The sequence below is a fragment of the Betta splendens genome, chromosome 15 (genome assembly GCF_900634795.4).
Source record: "Betta splendens chromosome 15, fBetSpl5.4, whole genome shotgun sequence".
Taxonomy (NCBI): Eukaryota; Metazoa; Chordata; class Actinopteri; order Anabantiformes; family Osphronemidae; genus Betta; species Betta splendens.
Genome location: NC_040895.2, coordinates 11,998,506 through 12,019,807, shown reverse-complemented (window position 1 = coordinate 12,019,807; position 21,302 = coordinate 11,998,506). Strand labels below are relative to the sequence as shown.

The 21,302-nt window shown below is 41.7% G+C and overlaps 1 long non-coding RNA gene across 3 annotated transcripts in view; it reads left to right on the top strand.

The window, feature by feature from the left end:
- Positions 1 to 21,302, top strand: part of LOC114870436 (uncharacterized) — a 128,918-nt gene that overhangs the window by 89,834 nt on the left and 17,782 nt on the right. The gene's annotated exons all lie outside the window — the stretch shown is intronic.

Below are 21,302 nucleotides of genomic sequence, written 5' to 3'. Positions count from 1 at the left end.
CCACTGTAAAATGTGTCTGAATGTGTGCACGAGCGGCATGGCAGTCATGAGAGAAAGGATGTATTGTCTGTCTTCTGCTGTCATTAGGCTGCGTCTGGAGGATGATGTGGAAGCAGTATGGGGTCTGAGGGAAGTATTTATGACCCTGTAGGAAACTCGTTGGACTGCGGCGATCGCGGGGAGATAATGGGAGGGAATGGGATGCAGCGAGGTGTTCTGACAGCACCAACCAGACAAGAGAACAGCCAGGATAAATCAATGTTGGTCATTTTCTCTCTCTCCGTTATTGCCCCCCCGCCTCACTGCTCCCACCCCAGTCATTTACGCATTCCATCATTAAACCCCTTCCCAGAGTTTTGAATGAAACAGCAGAGCCGAGAGCGCGAAGAAAGCGCAGATTTTGTGTAAAATTGGCTCGAGCGAAATGTTTTTACTCCAACAGTTCGATGCAAAATGGCAGCACAGTAATGCTAATTTGATTTAATTCTGACACCGCCGCTTGAATGACTTTTCTGGTGACATTGGGAGGCATACAAACAAGACTTCACCTCATTAAACAGGAACAAACTGAGGGGAAATTACACTTAGTTATGGAAATGGATTTTAAGCATGCAAAGCATTATTTGCACTGGCTTTAAGCTGGAGTATGAAAAGCATCAGTGTTTGGTGTCAGGATTGCCGTCCAATCCAACCTCTGATGATCAAAAGAGACAACTCATTACAAAAGTATATTGACCTTAAACAACACATAATTTAATAAAGTACTGCCATTAAAAGTGCTTTTATGGCGCTCAAGTACAATGAACAGACCTTATTACAAGCGCAACTAAAACAGATTAACTACAGCAATGACTGGTATTTTATTAGTGATGTTAAGAAAGTCTGTTTATCCAAATACAAAATCAAGAAGAGAAGTAAAAAGAAAAACATGATCAGAAATAAAAAAGCTAATGTTCTGTAAACTGCACAGATAACATACTAATTGTGTTTTCAAATATTAAACATTGTCCAAAAAGGTTCACTTATGCCTCATGCAATTGTTCATGCTTCAGTTACTGTAACTAATACATACACAATGAAGTTTTTCCTTTATTGGGTAAAACATATAATATAAATGTATGAAGATGTTTTTTTTTTCTTTTGTTGCCCTCCAGCTTGCGTTCTTCCTTTTCTTTTTCAAGGTACTTAAAGGTGACATTGAACAGGATGGATGTTTATCCGTTGTCTGCAAACTAATCTGTTTACATTACCGCTTGTATTCCTGTGGTCCCATTATGTATTAGAAAAGCAATTAACAGTTCATTAAACTTCAAAGGTGTTAATACAAGTCATAAGACTAAGCCATCTGTCGGAGTCTCTCCCAAGCCCGACTTCGATATCATCCACACGGCAACGTTTCGAACCAATTAAGGTTAGACTTGATAATTTAAATTTGAAAACAGGACATCTTCTGCTTGGTGTCTAATAATAGGGATGCATATGGTGAGTGTTGAGAGTGTGATAATGAGAGAGATCGCCTCCTTAATTTGTCTTATAAATATTAGGGAGGGAGGCAGATTGAGGCCTCGGGACCCAACATATGTCTGTCTGCAACCTCCACACCAGATTTCAAGTAGGATAAAAACTACAGTATCAGTAACAGTACAACTCTGTACCATCATGTCAGCGTTACATGATATTAAAAACACACACTGCATGAACAATGATGGACCCACCTACTCATTTGCCATTTGTTGACTAGATAAATGTGGCGTTTTGTCTCATCTGTGAACACGACAAATGAACAGGGTGAACATGATTCAATTCATCATGTTTCTGGAGGATTTAGTGAGATTTGCTCTCATTAGTGGCTCATCTGTCAGAGAGACACTCTGATCCTAGTGAGGAAAAAAAAAACTGCCTTTCCTCACTTAATTGGGAGCCACACACGCAGCGAAAGAGACACAGCAGCTATGTCAACCTTTTACATCCCAAATTTATCTTCCAAAATCAATCCGTCAACATCCTAATTGGGCCTCACTTTATGATTGCCGCGCTGGCTCACTCTCAGAGGATCTGAAGCTAAATGGAGTCATAAGCTCAACAGATAAAATGGTGAAATATGTGACGCTCGGCAATCATGCGTTTATATAAATCTTAAACTGAAACATAGGGATTAGATGAATGTGTCTGCATACGTTCAGGGAGGAGGAGACGGCTTTAAGGCCTTTCAGAGTTTATCAAAGTTCAGCATTGAGCTCCTACAGTACAGAACACTTGAATTATTATTATATTAGCAGCCAGTTTGCCAGCTGCTACATATTCAGAGGAAATAGGGAGGTGTATATCACATCAAAGTGAAAGTAAAGCAGGTAACAGTCAAAGTAGCCTGAATCAGTATTGACATACTGTATTATTCAAGGTGCTGGCAACAGAATGGCTCTCATTAGTCTTCTGTGAGTCGGTAATGGCAGATCACCTCTTAGGGCCACTGAATTGACAGGCTGCGCTCCCCCTCAACAGATATCTGAGAGCGCTTTATTGGCTGCAGCTCCTGCTAATGCTGCCCGATGGCCTGGTTAACCTTGGTGGAGCCTTCTGGAGCCGGGACGGTATCACACAAAGTTCACTCGCTCATTAGCTGGTGCGGGGGAGTTTACAATGCTGAGTTTCATTGATATTGCACGTGGGTTAACGCGGAGCTGGGAGCAGTCGAGACGCTTTTGTCGAAGTGTGAAATTTAGAATGAATACGCAATCGTTTCGCATTTACATGACGGGAGGCAGGAAAGCTGGTTCATATAGAATGTGAAGAGAAAAGTTTCTTTCTCCTACTTAATGAACAGGTGTCTACATAACACAGCCCACCCCACAGATGGCAGCATAATTAGCAGTCATTATGGTGGTCTTGAAGTAGGCCGGGATCTGTGCGGCCTAACCTCTTCACCCCCTGACAGGGCCCACGGGGTGCCGCTGACACGTGTTGTTCTCCTGGAGGAGCCAAAGGTGGAGTTCCCCTTTCACGAAGTGTCACCCTGATGTGCTGGAATCCCCCAGACATGTGTTAAAGGATCAGAATGTCAAGGGCCCCTCTCTGGTCACGGCACCGTAGGAACAATGAGCAGAAAAGTTGCGTTGTGTTGGAAGCGTCTCTTTATGAAGGGGGTTCGTGCATTATTTAAATGCATAAATCAGAAATCTCCATGTTCACACGTTCAAATATTTCTAATTGACTTCTATTCTAACGGTGTAGTTGAGCAGCAGCGTATGCTGGCGCAGCCTCACACTGCTCTGACCTTTTAAACAACCTGCAGCCCTGCACATAGCTTTGGACGGAGCTGGTTGGGGTCATTCCCTGTTCATGTCACCGTTCATGCCCGACTACCCCTCCATCGCTGGGCCGGCGGTGGGGGTTATAGCAGAGGCTGCTGCCGGGCGGAGGGGTGTGGGCAGGGGGCTTGCCAATAGGCTTATAATTTCTCCTCACTTAGAAACGAATTCCATCTAATCTCATTCCACCATGTCAAATAGCGGCGCGACACGCTGTTTTATACTGTAACATTTGGTTATACTGAAGCAGCTGACTGCCTCTCGATCCAGCCTGACACCCTCTGGATATTAAAACTCGGTGTAATATTTCACTGAGATCGGATGTGGCTTAAACACAGTGCATTAGTGTGCCCCTGATAAATACGTCCACCCAGTCCTGCACTTCTTCCAATCCAATAAACTTGGCCAGGAGGCTCTGCAGCTATGATTTACTATAAGAATCAAGGTAGATGTTACAGGAGGAGAAAATGACCGCTGGCTCTTTTTGACCATAACGCTTCTTATAGACAAAGTTAGACTGTCATTTCCTTTAATGTTAATATTACACATTGAAAATAAACTGGTTTTGATCACACACAATATAAAGAAACCCACAAACACATACTGGCATTAGCTTGTATATTAGTCCCTTCAGGACAAGGGTATGGAAAGTGTGCTTTGGTCCATTTTAATGATAATGTCTACACACGTTGGACTGAGGGCTGTCATCATACTTCTCTGCTTGTTTGCAGTAGTAATTTATTCCTTTGAAGTCATAATCAGGCGGCATCAATATTGCTGCCCTTAAAGAGCTCCCTGGCTGACCAGCTTTGAAATACACACTAAACCACTCGCAGCCCTGCACAAAATGGCCAGTTGGCTCATTGCTTTCTGTGAAAACGTCATGACACTCGCAGCAAGCAGAACAAAGACACCTGCGCTTCTAAGTTGTTGTCAACTGAAACCTGGGGCGGTTTTGAAGCCAAACTTTTAAATGTGTTGTGCAGTCAGTTGTTATATTGTAGTGCAGAGCTTCTATAAATCTGCATTCACTTTAGTGTTTGACTTGATGCACGGTTAAAATGCACATAAAAACATAGTGTTGAACCTTTATATACATGAACATATTACAGTATATGAAAGCTGTAGAAATCATTTTGCTCGTGATCTTTTCAAAGTTGCAGCTTGAAACTTCACAAGTGCAGCATTTGGCTGTGTGCCGTATTCAGCTTCAAAACACACACATACGCTGAGAAAAGCCAGTTAAATATATTCATTTGTCTGATGTTAAGCTCATTTCCAGGAGATGAGGAAGTGGGGTGTTTTTCCCCTACCTTTTAATCTTTCGATAGGATTTAGGAAGCATGTAAGTGAGGTTGCCTTTGTTATTTACACCAGGGCCTGGGCCCCTAAGTTTATCCTGCCTCATATGGAGCCAGCTTAAGAGGCAGTGAGCCCTGGGAACAATGCCTCTTAGTGGAAACAAAGTGACTCCTGTGTTTCATCTGTTGTTATGGTAAACCGCGGTGGCTCTAAATGACCACTTCTATGCATATGTGGATTGCTGTTTGCCTTTGCTCTGGCAGGGAGCCAGTGGCTGATCCCTCTGTTCTCCATATGGCAGCATTGTGGTGAAAAGTCTGGACAATCGACCCCTCCCTGGGAGAAGCCCCCGGGTCCTGCTGCTGGAGGAGAAACTGTTGGTTTCACTTTTTACCGCCCCGCCTCCCCGCTAGGCAACCAGGCGGCTTGTCGACGTGCACACACATGCAGACAGCCTCACGCATTCAATGATAAACATACTCACACACACACATTATGTTACCAGCTCTACATGTATGATAGCCACAAATTATTTGCATGAGTGGATGGAGGGCAGGAAGGTTGTGAAAGACACAGAATGATGCAGCGAGTGGGAATGTTAAGCATTTGCAATTCATAAAAGGCATTCAATATACATGGAAAGGACAATCTCACTCTAGCATCTCTATAAATTCTATCATTGTGAATTAATCTACTGACATAGGGATTTGCAATGAATTCAATCACATCACAGGCGTCACAGTCTAATCTGTGATTTTCTTTTCTTCTGGTACATTTGAAACGTAAAAAATGACAACAATGCAAAAATAGTGCGACTACAAGTGAACAGATCCCCTGGTGTCACCCAAGGCCTCTAATAGCTCACTTGACTAATTTGAAATGATTTTAAAGAAGTTCATTACTGTATGCAAATGCTCAGACATGATGAAATCTGCTGGATGTGCAGATACGCTGATGATGCCACGACAGGAAACGTGGCCCATGTTGTTTTTTTTTAATGAACAGCGCTTTCGCTGCATACGGATAATGTGATTACTCGTCGCTCCTCCTCCGCCGTTGAGGTTGTCTCAGTTTGCTGAAGTTATCGTGTCCTCCCTGTCACTCGGCTCTGTTTGCATGGCTGTCACATCGGCCACCCTTAATGGAGAAATTAATTACCACTGGTGTCATCTCTCATGACACAGGAGTCAATTTGATCATGTTAACCAAATGAAAGGCCCACTTGATATACCCGTCCTTTGTAATCACGCCTTGATGGAGAGGATTAAAACGCATTTAGGCCATTTAACAGTATTCATTAGATACAACTGACATTATGTGGACTATTAATGGATTAAGGAGGTCACAGTCTCACTCTTTAACCTTGGTAAAGTATTGAGATGTCACACAAATCAAATATAATAGAAAATATGTAAATTTTATGAGCATTAGCGTTAGTAAAGAAACTGAAATAAGAAAACCTTACACTTGCAATTGTACATTATACAATATGCAATTACACACAATGTATGTATTGTATGTTATACTCCTGCTTTAGACTCCTACCTCTACATTTAAATATTAATATCTATCTTTTAATGTCATAAAATTTGGGCTGAACATATAAGCTGAGGGCTATTATTAGATTGGATTCGTAACGTTGCTAAATTTTAAAGCATAAAAAGTATAAAAGGCACAAACAAACTGTTCTGCCCATCATCAGAAATGTTACCACACATGTTAAAGCAAGAAATATAAATTAGAAGACATTTTATTGCATATAGAAAACATGCTATAACATAAGTACTAACAATCTACTGTAATAATCTTATAAGAATTCATCAGGATAGGATGTGAATACTTCTTTCATTGCTGTTTGCAGTGCTAATGTTTCTTTTTCGCCTACCATTGACTTGCCTAAATGGGAATCCCCTGTATTCTTCTTGACACACACACAAACACTCACACTAAACCTGTCAAAGGAGCCCTTTGTTTCGCTTCATCATTCGTTTTTCCCCACGTCCTGGTTCACTCCTGAGCCGCCCTGGACTCGCCTTACTCAATGTTACTCTGTCGCTCCTCAGCGGAGGCTTAACTAATCGCTCATACAGTAAATGCTGCTGAGTGGACGGCCACCGCACACCAAAGCAAACCACTCACCACCAACGCCCCCAATGGTCTCAAGGTCAAAAGGAAGTCAGAATTTTAGGAGAAAAATACAACAGTATCATTAATATCTGTTGAGTTTCCTTCTGCCAAATGCAACAACTAGCCTGCACACATCAACACTGCGCTGGTTTGTGAATTGTTAAAGAGTAACAAAGCTGTTTTGTGCCCAGTAGATAAAAGACCTGTGTACCAGCGAGGTCGGCCACTCCATAAATATGTTGGCTCTTCTTATTACAAGCTGTGTCCATGACAAAGGACAAACAGCTGGGGAAAGAAATGCTACATGGCAGGAATGGACAAGGGCCATTTTCAGCCTGGCTGGTCAGACACCAGCCCCTGAGCTGTCCCCGCGAAGGATGTTTACTTGACCCACAGGAGAGAGAGACAGAGAGAGGGGGCGAGAGAGAGAGAGGGGGGGGGGGTGACACGCACTAAGCCTCTCGCTTCTATCTCATATACACAAACTCTCCTTCTTCCTCTCTCTCTCTGTGATGACAAAGATTAAGCCTTGGACAATATCCCCAATGCTGAGAAAGGGTAATCAATTACCCTATGTTACTCTTCATTAGCTTCCACCTGTTTCATCCACCACTTCCCCTCGTTGCTTCGCCAAGCTGCACAATGCTATTGTTGCTATCGCAAAGGAAGGTTTTCAAAAATATATACATCTGCCGTCATCTTAACATAGATATGAACAAAAAAGAAAAGTAACATCTGGCAAAGATGAGACTTTGTAGGTTCTAAAGTGATATGATTCATCATTTTAAACATTAAATATTTACTGTACAGTACAGATAAGAAGCTAATAGCATTTCCCATATTGACTCTTTAATAATTAGATATCATTAAAACAAAATCAGAAAATAGAAATCATTCCAATTTGCCACCATTCATCCGTTTTTATGGCGGCTACTTAGGCATGACTTCAGTGGTGGGTGGTGCTGAAGGGCCCTGCTCACCAACTTTACCTAAATCCTGGTTACGGCCATGACACTGTGAGGATTATGCAACACAATATTGACTTGTTCCATGTTGTTTGAGGTATTAAATCATGTCTTCTAAGCAAGAATGATAGAAAGATGTAATTCACAAAATCCTGGAAACTAGAAAAAAATGTATTACTTTTCCATAAAAAATAATTTATTTTTTTTGTATCTTCTACTAGTTATTATTCTTGAGGTGTATTTTTTTCTCTGAATTAGATTAGTTCTGATAAGTGGATTAGTCATAGTGGAGGAATCTGTTTATGTTTGATAAAGAGGATTGGTTTCTGAAACAGAATACATTAATCGACAAAGTGTGAGGTGCATTCAGAAAATGGTAAAACTAAGAAAGCACTTATTGTGAAACTGGCAAAAACAGAAAATAGGAACTACTGAAAATGCTGTCAGACAATCACACACTGTTCTTCGACAGCTTGCCATCTCGTTTTACAGCCATTTTAATTAATGCAGAAGCAAATGTCATGTTTGGCCAGTTCATTAATCCACTGCTATCCATCTCCAACACACTCAATGCTCAAATAAGAAGGATCAGCCTGAGTGAAAGTTACACTTCTTCACCTTCCTTTTACAATCTGTACTTATGGGATTTTTAATTAAGTCAAACTACCAACAGACGTCCGCAGCATTAAAACCATCTACCAAACAGTTGCATCTTTCATTTTAGTGGTGTGGCTTTAAAACAGCTGCCAATTAAAACTCATGCACATGATGGTGTCTGTTTTGAGGAAACTGCCTTTACTTCTTCCTGTTTGAGGGAGGACCCCTGCTGGAGGCATCTGTTATCAGGGAGATGAAAGATGACATGTTCTTGTAAAGCGCAGAGTTTCCTGTTTGGCCTCTTTGTTTTATAAAGGCTTGTTTGTGGTACTTTGCATTTTTTCTCTGAGATCATTTCTATTACTAACATCTGTACTAAAACATTCTTACTGATGCTCTCTTAATCATAGCGCTAAATAAAATATTTTGCCATACTGCTATTTACTGTAGTGTTGTTTCTAATTGACAACATATCTGTTGACAAACAGAAACTACATGAGGAAATGATTATTATTGTTATGTGGAACCATAGCTTTTCACAATAATGTCAGCGTTTTTAATGTTTGGTGTAATATTCACCTTTAGTACTCATGAGGTATTGAATTGCTTTAGATGAGTGTCAGTTCATATTCGGCCTTCTCTCCATCTCACTGCTGCTTGCTTCAAAAGGCCTCATGTAAAATAAATAAAGGGGAACGTATGAGGGAAACCTAACTCCCAGCAGAGGGGGATTTGTCTAGGTGTATTTAAGAAGCAGTGCTTGTAATTTATGACCTTTTATTTTTTGTAATTAAATACAACCTGAATATTTAATACTATTGTGAGGCTCTGTAGCAAAATGGTTGCAGTGTTGTTTGGATTATAAAGTATTGTCTCACAAAATGAGACATTAACTGAATTGAAAACCATCCCCTGTCGCATTTGATAATTTATTTGCATAATTAGGTCCTATTTTTAATTTACTATGCAAATATATGCCTGTTTAAATTGTATTTAAATGTGATGTGGAGCCACTGTCAGGCCTAACGTGAATTTATTCAATTTTAATTTCAAGAAAGCATAAATGATACTGGGCGTTTACTAGTACAAGCTGGGGATATTAGAAAGAACATTTTCAAATGTTTCAGAACTGTTTCACCGTGTTTTTTTTAAATCTTGTTTTCACAGTGTCCCACAAGAACTTTGTGTTGAGACTAGAGAGAATTATACAGTATCTATTTCTATTTGGATGTCCCTTCCTTTCTAGGGAGTGTTATCTCTTGTTTCACTTTTTTAAAAGGAGTTGTGCTTAGCAGGCATGTATTGCCATCTATTATTCTGTGAATCAAATGGGGGCAGAGACAGGGCAGCTGAGGGAGAGTGAGCCTCCGGTCCAGTCCAATGGTGGCCTTTGTGGGCTGAAGGAATACAAACTCCAAGACAGGACAAAGTCAGAGGAAATTGACCTGCTTGATCCTTTCCCTGAGAGGGAGGCGGCACTCCTCCTTTCATCTTTTCCCAAGGGCCCAGATCTTTGGGCTACACTTAACAAACAAAATACTGTCTGGACCCAACTTAGGGTTGTGGATGGCTTTGGAGCTGGGAGATGCTGATACCCAGGGTGGCAGTGGGCTGGTACAGAGGAGGAGGGGGGGTAACCTGAGACAGACAGGCCTCTGGGGTGGGGAAGTAGGCAAAAGGGAGAAATTAGCTTTAAACAATAGGGGACCTTTTCCACTAGGGGGATAATTAAACGTTTCTTCATCAAAGATGAGACAGTTTGCAAGCTGCTCATTTTGTAATTCTATCATGTTCGCCCCAGAGATATCCTTTCTGTATTTTGTCCACCCCCACCACCCTAACTGCTTCCTCAATACATCGGCATTGCCATTAATTTAGATTCTGTTTGATTACTCTGTTGGGGGTGTTAATTATACAGAGTTAGCAGTGGTCTAATTGAGCTCAGTGGAAACAGAGGGTCTATTGGTGGGGCAACATGTCTCTCAGCACACAGCACAAAGATCTTTGTTTTCCCGCTTGTGTTCAATGCAAAAACTGTTAAACAGCACAAACTGTCAGGAAGCGTGTTGACATAATCCAGGACAGGGTGGCAAGTTAATGCATCACCAGTAAGTTTAGGAAGCTGCATGCTAACTCACCATGTACTGCAACAACAGACAAAGTAAGAGCACAACCACATCACATGTTGAAACTTATTTTTTCACTTGCTTGCTTGCTCTTGTGCTGTGTAATACATGCCCTAATCAGTGTGATGCATAAAGCGCATGACTCTGGATATGCATAAACAGTACTGTAGTATAGAGTAATGTAAAAGTAGTCATAGTACTGTATGTAGTTTGTGATAAAGCAGGGTCATAGTATAGTTTAAATTCTGCAATAAATATATATTTTATTATTATTTATTTTTTAGCTGGTTCAACTTTTTCCACCTTTTTTTACCTCTGTGTTGACAATGAGGAGAATCCATAATGATATGATGCAAGTTCATGGACATGACAGATTTTAGTTGGGTTTTTGAAGTTTTGTTTACTTTTGAAGTTTTGTTTTGTTTTACATCTTACACACTTTCAGACAAACCTTCAGTGGGACTCAAACCCACGACTTTACTTTATGATAGTTTGTGTTCGATGTCCTTCTTCGCTGGTCCAACTTCAGGGCAGGAAAGATGAAGTAGAATTTGAAAGGTGATGCATGTCAATATGCAATAAAACTATTTCAGATCTGATGCTGTGTCAGCACTGCTCACATATGCCAAAAGTGGGATTCAAACCTCAGATTCTATATGTTTAACTCAACACTCTAACCATTGCGTTACAGGAGCAGTTAGCTACTAAATCTGACCAACTCTGTGGCCTGATTAATCTATTGTACCGAGTCAAACTACAATACAATACATGCAATACTGTATATGAAACCTTCAATAAAACCGCTTCGGATTTGGTGTGGTGGAAGCAAAGATCACTTTAAAACCATATGCACAAGTTGAGATTCAAACCCCTAATTCCAAGTGCAAAACTCAACACTTTAACCTATGAGCCAAAGAACCAGACATCTACAGCCACTGACCAACTATGTGCATGACTGATATACATTAACAGTACTGTAGATGTACTGAAATAGGTGATGTATAGTATGTATCGAATGCGATAAAAAAGTGTCATAGTATACATAGTAAGTAAAAGACATTGTGTGACGGGTCTTTTTCCTTGGCCACTGAGCTGTGGACCACAGGGTTTGTTGTGTGCCCTGGATCACACGGAGGAAGCTGAATGATGCTGCCCCAGCTCTCTGAAGGAAGGCTATGCTTGGCTGGCTCCAGAACAGCCTTAACAGGATATCACAGAAGAAACTGTGGCTTTTGTCCAGCTCTGTTAAAAAAAAAGCTGTGTCAAAGAGACTTGGGAGGGTGTTTCTTTTTCAGCAGATGCTAAAACAGTGTGTAGCGGCTCTCTAGAAGCCCATATCTACAATGGCGCCTATCTAACCCTGTGACATCATCAAAGAGCACGCTGTGTGGATTCGTTCCATTACAACACCAGCAACATGTCTCTAAATGCACCAGTGAACAATGCTGGACCATTTACACACTGTTCCAACAAAATAAATAATGTTTTTAACAAAAAGTGACAAATAATGATTTAAAAGTTGTTAGCGTTGTCATATAGAATCTACAAATTTGCTACTCTGGGTGTTATTTATATTAAATTACCACTGTCCAACCTGACTATTAGCTGCATTTTCACACGACACCATATGTGTTATACATATACATGTGCGATGCAATATGTTAAGAACATGCCTGCATTCACACAGGGAGCATTAGAGAGTCCGACAGCCTGTTTGTCAGGCTATAGCCATGCAGTGAGCAGCCCATCCCTCTGAAAGCCGTAGCCTCGGGGCTATAGACAGACCCCTGGGAGCAGCCAGCACTCAAGGGCCTATTTGTTCAACAGAATGTGTTATTCTAGCACAGCAAGTCTGGCGCAGCAGCAATCATTCAAATACCCATTCATTTCTGGAATCCTCAGGCCTCCGAGGATCATCAGGACCCTTTTATTTGTTTGGTTCTGGAGTGGGACTGTCTCTTTGATTCATGGCCCCTGAAGTTCTGTATTATTTAGGGAAACATTTGTTTGGTCTTCAACAAAAAGGTGCGTAAATGGTGTCACTCACAAATACTGGCTTTGGTTTGTGCATTGTTATCATAGGGGCATGTACGGTAATTAAACCTGATGTCATACAAATAGAACAGATATACAAATAGAGATTGCTGGAGTCATTTCAAATCCACCTCCATTCCTGCTCATGAATGTTTTTCTAATTGAAAATGATATCTTAGTGCGAGTCGCTGGTCAGAGCCTGTGAAGAATGTGGGTACAATAGACCTGTCAGGCTTGATGGATCTCCAACACAGCTGCGATATGGGTCCCCAGACTGAAGCCAATAGGAGCAGGTCGGTGTGTAAAAGCAGCGCCTCAGAGCCGTCCGTCCACAGCCCACACAAACACAAACACTCACAGGCCTGATCAATAGTGTTCTGAGGGAGAGGCGCTGTGCAGAAATACATAGGTGGGATTATCAGAGTGAGTAATATCGGAGCGAAGTGAAGGAGGCTCATGGTCACTATCTTGTGTTGAGTCCTTTTTTTTTTAGTTTAATCAATGAGAGAGTCCGTCTGGGCTCGGTTGGCTGATGATAGCCAGTCATTACACATTAGCCTGAGTGAGTAATGGGAGCTGCACTGAGCAATGTAATGCAATTTAATAACTGCACTTGTGGGAGGTAGTGTGGTTTGTGGTGATGAAGACGGTGTTTTCGAGAGGGGAGGGACGTGTTAACCAGGCTGGAATTCACCAACAAAAGCCCCCTTTAACACGGCGACGGTTCTGTTATCTCTAAGATAATGAAAGGGATTAAAGTGACTTTAAATAATGTTTCCTTTTACTCCACTTCATAAAGTAATCCCATCACCTGTTGGTGGTGGTGAATACTTTAGTTTAATCTGAGGCTTACATTACAGCTGTACTACTTGAAAAACAAAACAAGGCACCCCTCTGATGCCAATTAATTAGGAGGATATGAATATTTCAGTGCTCTGAAATACAATGGTGGTTGCACCGAGATAGAATTCACAGCAGCTCCTAATGGAATATTAATAATGTGGTGACGTTATGCCCTTCGTTTTCTCAGCTTTCAGTGAAGACGTGCACGTGTTGAGGGTTCATGGACTGGTCACACTGATTCCTTTGTTACTCACAAAGTTTTTGCTAAAATATTGTTAGTACCTCAGTCTTTGCTTACTGTGATTGGAGTGTTACATATGTCAAAACAAGTTGAACAACACAAATCTGATTTAATGGAGTTTTAGGTATCTAAATATTTGCAAGTTAACCAGCAACTGAAATAAATGTAGACGACTAGACAATGAAGAGGGAGAGAAAGAAGGAGGTAATGGATATGGAGGACGCACCTGACCTGACACCTGAAGAAGGAAATAATACAATCCAACTCAAATTACAAAACATGGGCATACAGTATCTAATCATTTGTGACATGTTATGATGGTGACCTCACATTTACATGTGCAATGTCATGTTAAAGGTACAAATAAATTAGAACTTTGCATAAAAGAATAATGTTAATGATTCAAAAGCTGTTGTGGTTCTTAGAATAATTTGACAAATGTCTCAGTCTCATCACCTTTTATTATTGACTCTTAATATTACTATATTATGATTTAATTTAAATCAGATACAATACAATGATGTTTATTGAATGTAGGGCTAAAAAAAACTCCCTCTGACACACAAGTCATGAATGCGTAACCCTCTGCCGATCATTTCCTCATGTAGTTCTGCTTCACTTTCTTAATACTGATTAAGATTTGCATGAAGGTGTTCACAGATACCACATGGGAAATATTTGGGACACAAAAAGCATTTCTGTGCCAGGAAAACATCCAAAGCTGTTGTTTTACATTTATTCATTTAATTATTCTTCGCGTTCATGCCAAATCCATAATTATTTTCACATTAACACCTGCTGCATTTCCCATGTGTGTGCATGTTCTACTTCTTTAATCCCCATTATTAGGTGGGTTAGCTGGGCTACACAATGAGGTTTATTAAGGAAGAAAGTCAGCTTCATGCTATGTGTTCGAAAACTGTGCAGCGGCCCAGGGATGAACCGGCCGCAATGATAAGAAAGAGATGCAGATTTTGCTTCTTTTCTTTCTCCTCCCTGGAAGGGATCAGCCTGGCAGTGTTATGTTATTCATGGACAGACTCATTTCCTGCAGCGGCGGCGGCGGCAGCAGCAGCCGCACGGTTCGATAAGTGAAGCTGTAAAACAGTTCCAGCTCGCCATAAACACATTTGATGAAAACAAATTAGGAGCAAGAAATATAACTGACGGAAAACATAACAGCCGGCAATGGAATCGCATTAGAGGGGACGCTTGATGCCGCTGCAAATAAATGTACATTTAATAAATGGATAAATACAACACATAAAGCCCTACAGTATGTTGCCAAAACCTATTCATCACTTAAATGTCTTTTTTCATTAAATCCCACCTTGCAAACGTGAAGCTCTCACAACATGACAGTTCACCACTGCACTAACCTGTTGACGCCAGGTCCTGAAACATCACTTGAGGGAAACTCCGACAAAATCACTAATGGCAATAATCCTTTGACAACATCAGACGAAAGTCCCTCTGATTTGTTGGTGTGACACAGTACTATTCTTGTTAATGAATTTTTAATATCCTTAATGACAGGAGAGGAACGATGTAATTAAAAGAGCAAGTTAGGAAAAACGCTGACTCCAACTCTTTATGGGGACCGTTTTAATGTTAGTTTAATTGGAACTAACACATTATCTTAATGAACAGATTGCCTTCAAGGAGACCATTCCCCCTCCTCCACAGCCAGCTCAAACAAGCCACTATGCACTTAACGAAAAACTAGTAATTGATGAGGAGCATACATGCAAACAATATTTTCTTCATATTTTTGCCCACATAAACTTCCTGCAGGCACTATTTGAAGGCTCTGAGTGTCTGACTCAGGCCCAGGTGAAGCAGAGGCTTTGTGGCATGAAATACATGCATGAAGCCAAACGTGGCCAACACGCAGGCAAATTGACCACCCCACAACCTTGACACTGTTGACACCCAGACACCTATCGGTTCTCTGTTCACCGTGTGCAGCTGAGGGGGGAGACACGGGGAGGCGAGATTGAGGTGAGGGCGTTTTTATGCTGGAAGCTTTGGGCAGTTGAGTTTAATTTGGGATTTACAAGTGACATTGCGCCCCCATGGCTGTCTTCCTACTGGGCCGGGTTTATGGAGTGAGACAGTGGGGTCTTTTCCTTGTGATTAGCAGGCGTGCGACCAGCCATGCACAAAGTATTATAGCCCACAGCATTATGTATCGCAGTTTACAGACCCCGTCCATCTCCGCGCACCCCTTCACCAACAGACGAGCGGAGCCTTCACTCACACCTCCGGAAGGTCAAGCCGATCAAACAAGTCAATAACTAATGAAGATGTGCATTGTCTCTACTAGACGGGAGCAAATGACAAAAAAACAAAGATATTTTAAAATGAAATGTACAAAAATCGTGACGCACACACACACACAAAAATAGATTAATATTATTAAATGATTTTGGGTTTCCAACTAAGGGGGAGAGCAGGGTGCAAATTGTGAACAGCCACATGACGACCCAGAGGCTTATCTCACCAAGGCTGTTTGGCTTAAGCCGTGGCATTAATACACTGATAGCCTACGGAATAGCCAAGCATAAAATGAATGTGAAAGGATGAAGAAACAACAAGAAAGGGGAGGAAGAAAGAGGATGAAAGTGGTTAGGCCTTCAGCTTAACAGACCAGAAATATAACTACCAGAAGCATTACAGGGAGACCCTTATTGATATGAGTGTTATTTCTGCGACACGCTTTTGTCACTGCTTTACAAACAAAACAGCCAACGACTAATAGGAATGATATTTTAGGGGAAAAGGTCTCCAAGAAGAAATAAAAATGTGCAGAAAGACCATGCAAAAACATCATGAACATAGACACATTCATCATCAAGGCATGATAATAAAGTGACCTAAAAGCGATGAATGAATATGAACAAATGTAAAGATTCAGAAGGGATTGAAAACAAATCCTCCAAAGCCTTTGTCACCTAGCGCAGCACCGAGGCTTTTATCCCTTTATTTTATTGATTAAAAAAATCCCAGAGGCACTAAAACGTACAGTCAATGATTAATGTCCCTCTCAGAAAAAGAAATTATATGGAATAAATTAAACTACTGCAGCAGCAAATTGAAAAATAAGAATGTAAATGAGCTTTGAATACTTAATATCATAGAGAAAAATAGGCAATGAGGCCCAAAAATGATGAGGGATTAGCACAGAAACATGACATTAGCTCTAATGGCACCGAGTAGATTTTCTCTACTGTCAAAATTTAACTGTCGCATCTGATTCTGTTCCAGGTAAATGAAAAATGGGAGACAGCGTGTGGCAATCAGACGCACACCTTGTTCAGAAGCTAAAGAATATGGACTCACGGTTAGACACAGAATGTCTTTATTTTTGGTTTTAACTTTAGTCTTACACAAATTTGAATTTGTAGTAAATATCTCATCATATATAGAAATGCTGAACTATTTTATTTTAACTTAAATAACTTGATGCACTCTCGTTTGCATGGGAACAAAGCTTTCAGACTGGAGCAAAAATGCAGTTTTTCGCCTGCTAGTCCGTCTTCTACGCCATCCCTCTTATCCTGCAGGAGGGGGGAAAGGTGTGAACTGCATCAAGTGAGGTGCTCTCAGTTGGAACCTTTAATTATAACTTCACTGTATCATTTACAGCAACCTTGCACAGATGCAAAAACCCTCAGAGGCTTGGCTACTCTACCTTACTTAATCTGAGCAGGAGGCACTGAGACAGTGCCGTACCATCAGCCAATTCAATCACAAGCTACGGCGGCACCGCGTCCTGCGCGAGCCTCCAATCGCAGCCCCAAGTAGCGCCGGTCACGTGACCCGGCTGCTTAGCGTCCTTCATCAACAACTGTTTTCTTTTTTCCACGCGACATTGTTTCTCGCCGCTCGCTTCCTGCCTCTCGCAGCCGCTGCCTTTCTAGAGCATATAGTAAGGGGTGCGCGTGCAGAGCTAAAGACGCTATAAAAATTGCTGAGGTATAAAATCGAAAGTGCTCAAGCTGTCTGCAAGCGGAATTGCTGGCTGGCTCGGGCCTGTTGGAGGTGGTGAAGGATCCCCGGCCAAGACCAGCCAGCGTTGTAAATCATAGAAAGTTTGGGCTTGTTTGTTTACATATCGCAGGCTTTACAGTGGACCTACTACAGTACACAAGGAGCTGAGCCTGGCCCGCTCCGTCGTACGGGTCATAAAACTAAAGAATATAATGGCCGCGCCGCCCGAACCGGCCTCCCCCCGCGCGCGCGCGCGTTCACCGGCATTACTGTTTCCAGCGGCGTGTTGCGTTGTCCCAAATCACATGGGTGGACCTGCGGTATCTGGAATCACAGGCAAACAATTTGTCATAACAGCCCCGGCATGTTGTCGGCGCTCGCCAAATCTGACAGCTCCAAATTGGTTTTACACTTTTAGAAAAGGGGAATAAAAGAGCGGCACCCAGAAAAAAACAGAGGGACACAAATAGCACTGGATGAAAAAAAGTCCTCTGATACAAATGTTTTCACAGCTTATTCATAAACATTAGTGATAAATGAATTGATATAATCCTATAAGTCTTAACTCACACATCTCTCTAAAACCTAAAGTGTGTATATGTGTGTAATCCCCTGTTTGGTTCACTCACACTCACTGTGGCACTGTAGGATACAGTACATTATAAAAACAGCCACTCAGGTGTTGCCGTGTCTTTCCAGGTGCACCGTGAGCCAACGCGTTTATCCCTAAGAGAGATCACGCCTGCACAGCATCTTATCAGCTCCTCCAGTGGTACCTCACAGTGGAGGTACCCTCAGCCGCTCATGCACACCCTGCTTACAGGAGATCAAAGGCAGGCCGGAGACTCCGGCGCGCACCCGCTTTAATCCACACAAGTGCAACTTTGTACGTCTGTGTGGAAACGTGTGCGTGGGCAAAAAGAGGGAGCGACGTTCTTTTCTGTCATAGGCAGAGAGCAGGAAACGCGCCGCGATTAGGAGAGTCACACTTGAAATTCTCCGGCGATAAGGTTAGATTTCTTTCCCAGAAAAAAAAAAAAAAACTGGCGAGGACGCGCCAGCGGTCCATCCATCGCAGCATCGCGTCCCGTTTGCCATATTTCTGAAACACCGTTGCACTGAAATGTGCAAAACCAGTGGCTTTGGTCCAGTTTGGAAGAGAACGTGCATCAAGCCTGACCCCTCACACAGTCTCACACACACGAGGAGGGGAAAATGAAGGATGGAGGAAGGTGACAGGTAAACAAATCCCGTGTCATATTCTCCCGCTGTCTTCACTGGGCCACTTGGCATTTTAATGGAAGGGAATCTGATGTAACATATAGTGGTAACTACAACAGCAGCCTCGTACCAGAGGGGAAAACTTAACTCCTCAGACCTATGCATTAAACATATTGTAGAATAGAGTGTAACATTTATCACTGTCATTCCTAGAGAGTTTGTGTAAATTTAAATGCGCTCAAGCGTGCTGATTCCCCCCCACCCTCCACAATGCACGCGTACAATGCCACACCAAAGCCCATTTTCCTGAAATCCTCCTCATTGTTCTGCACGACCATTCCACCAAACAGCTATTCATCTTTGGGGAATATGCTGTACAGAAATGTCTTTGTATGAGGGGCCTCTTTCTGCTGTGTCCACGTGGCAGGTCCCTTCCACCTATTTTTCATAAAATAAAACATATCCAATAACTCTGCATACTTTCTTTTATTAATTGTGCAATGCATCCATCATCTTGCTGAATTATTTATGGATTTTTTTCACATTTACAGAACTAAGACATTTCAAGAACTATGGGAAGACAATTAATGACAGAAAGAAGGACTTTGCAGATTATTCATGACAAGTACTTTTCCAGGATTGTGAGCTGGAGTAAAATGAAAAAAGAATGCCTTTAAGTGTGGAATATATCGGGACAGCAGCGCTTGGCAATAGCAGCTGACACATTAAACATTAAAATGAATTACCTAACCTTTACAACTTGTGGTGGTGGTAACAGGAAAAATGACAGATCATGGGTATTATACACTCAGATCCCATACATAATGATGATGTCATCAGTAATGGCCACGATGCCACGGCTCCAGTACCTTTTAAAAAACATTTAAGGGAATGACTTTTTTTTTAAATCGTAAGTCCTTTCCTAGGTTTAAACCATCCGAGTGAAACAAAAGTGTTATAAAGATAGAGAGCGAGACAGAGAGTGAAGGAAAAAGAAAAATATGCCACATTACGCTTCTGATGCCAAATGGCACCCGGGAGTCAATTTACCAAACAATGTGAACAGAACTTGACTGAGGAGACGCCTCAGCGCTGGGAACATGCGACCAGGAGTCAAAGGGGCCTTTGATTTTGGCTCAGTGCAAAAGGTAGAAGAAATTGTGTTCATTGAACGTGTGAGTGTATTTGTGCACTTTCCTGTTGCACAGCTATTAAAAAGAAAAATCCTACAGTACAGTATATTGTAGGTCACGTGTGCATCAGAGCTCTTTAATCCCCACACACGTCCCGCTACGAAGACGCTCCCCCTTTGTCTCACACTCACCCTTCTCTCGTCCTTCATTGTCTGCAACTCTATGGAAGTAAAAAAAAAAAAAACTATTTCTTCTCCTGACTTTCCCATGTCTTCTCCTGCCTGCTGCTGCCCCCCCCCCCCCCCCCCCCTTCCCATCCTGATCATAGATTATAGAACACATTACCGCATATTGTGCATTTCACTAAGGGTCATTTTCAGAAAGCCGTTTTCTCTGCCTCTGCAGAAATTCTTAAATAAATTTAATTGTCTGCATCCACCATCAGAAATGACTTTATGCGTTTTGCTTCATAATTAAGAGCTTTCACATCCATAAACTTAAATCACTATGCACAGCTGTTGAGGTGTAATTAAAGCATTAAATATGTGAACGATGAACTCCCACTAAACAAGATGACACCAACACCCCCGCCGCGGAACTTAGAGGTGAACTGCAGGCTTGACTGGGCTTTTCCTCCAACTAAAACCCAGCTGCTGGAGTCTTTCTCTCGTTCTCTCTGTTTTCCAAATCTCAGACGTCATTGCCATAAATCCCGGCGGCTCGTCTCAGCATTGGTAGCTGCACTGATGCTAACGCCATTAGCTGATGATTTAATGACACTGCGCATGAGGACAGTCATCCTCTTTTTATCATTCTGTCTTTTCCATCTCCGCCTGCTGGCTGAGGATACAGAGAGTCTGTGTGTTTTTGAGGATGAGGGTGGCGGCGCTCGTATCTCATCCACCTCCATTACGCCAAGGTCACTCCGTTGCTTTTCTTAATGTGATCAGGGAAAGTGTCACTTTTGCAGTTCTGTGGCAGTAAATAAGAACTGGCTCTAATTTGAATGTAGTGTACCAGAGGCCCTTTATGGGTTGTTAATTTAGTGTTTAAATACATTTAACAGTTGAGAGAGAGTACTGATTAGGCCGGCTCTCGGAGTGAAGGCTATTTTTCTCCTCACTATTTCCACTGCCTCGCTGTAGATTATTATTGTTATGATGTGACAGATGATCGCTGGACTTTTTTATGAATGAGGTGGAACTCTCGAAGCCATCAGAGCAGTACGATTTTACACTTTCTAAAAGTCATTTGTCCTTTGTTTCACCTTTGTTATAGCCACATTTATAATGTATTTTTTGTTGTGAACACAATGGTTTCTATGGCACAAATGCAAAGGTGAAGTTTGGTAGTTGACAGTTATTCATTATTTACATTACTGCATCCAGTGCATGATTAACTTTGTTGACTTG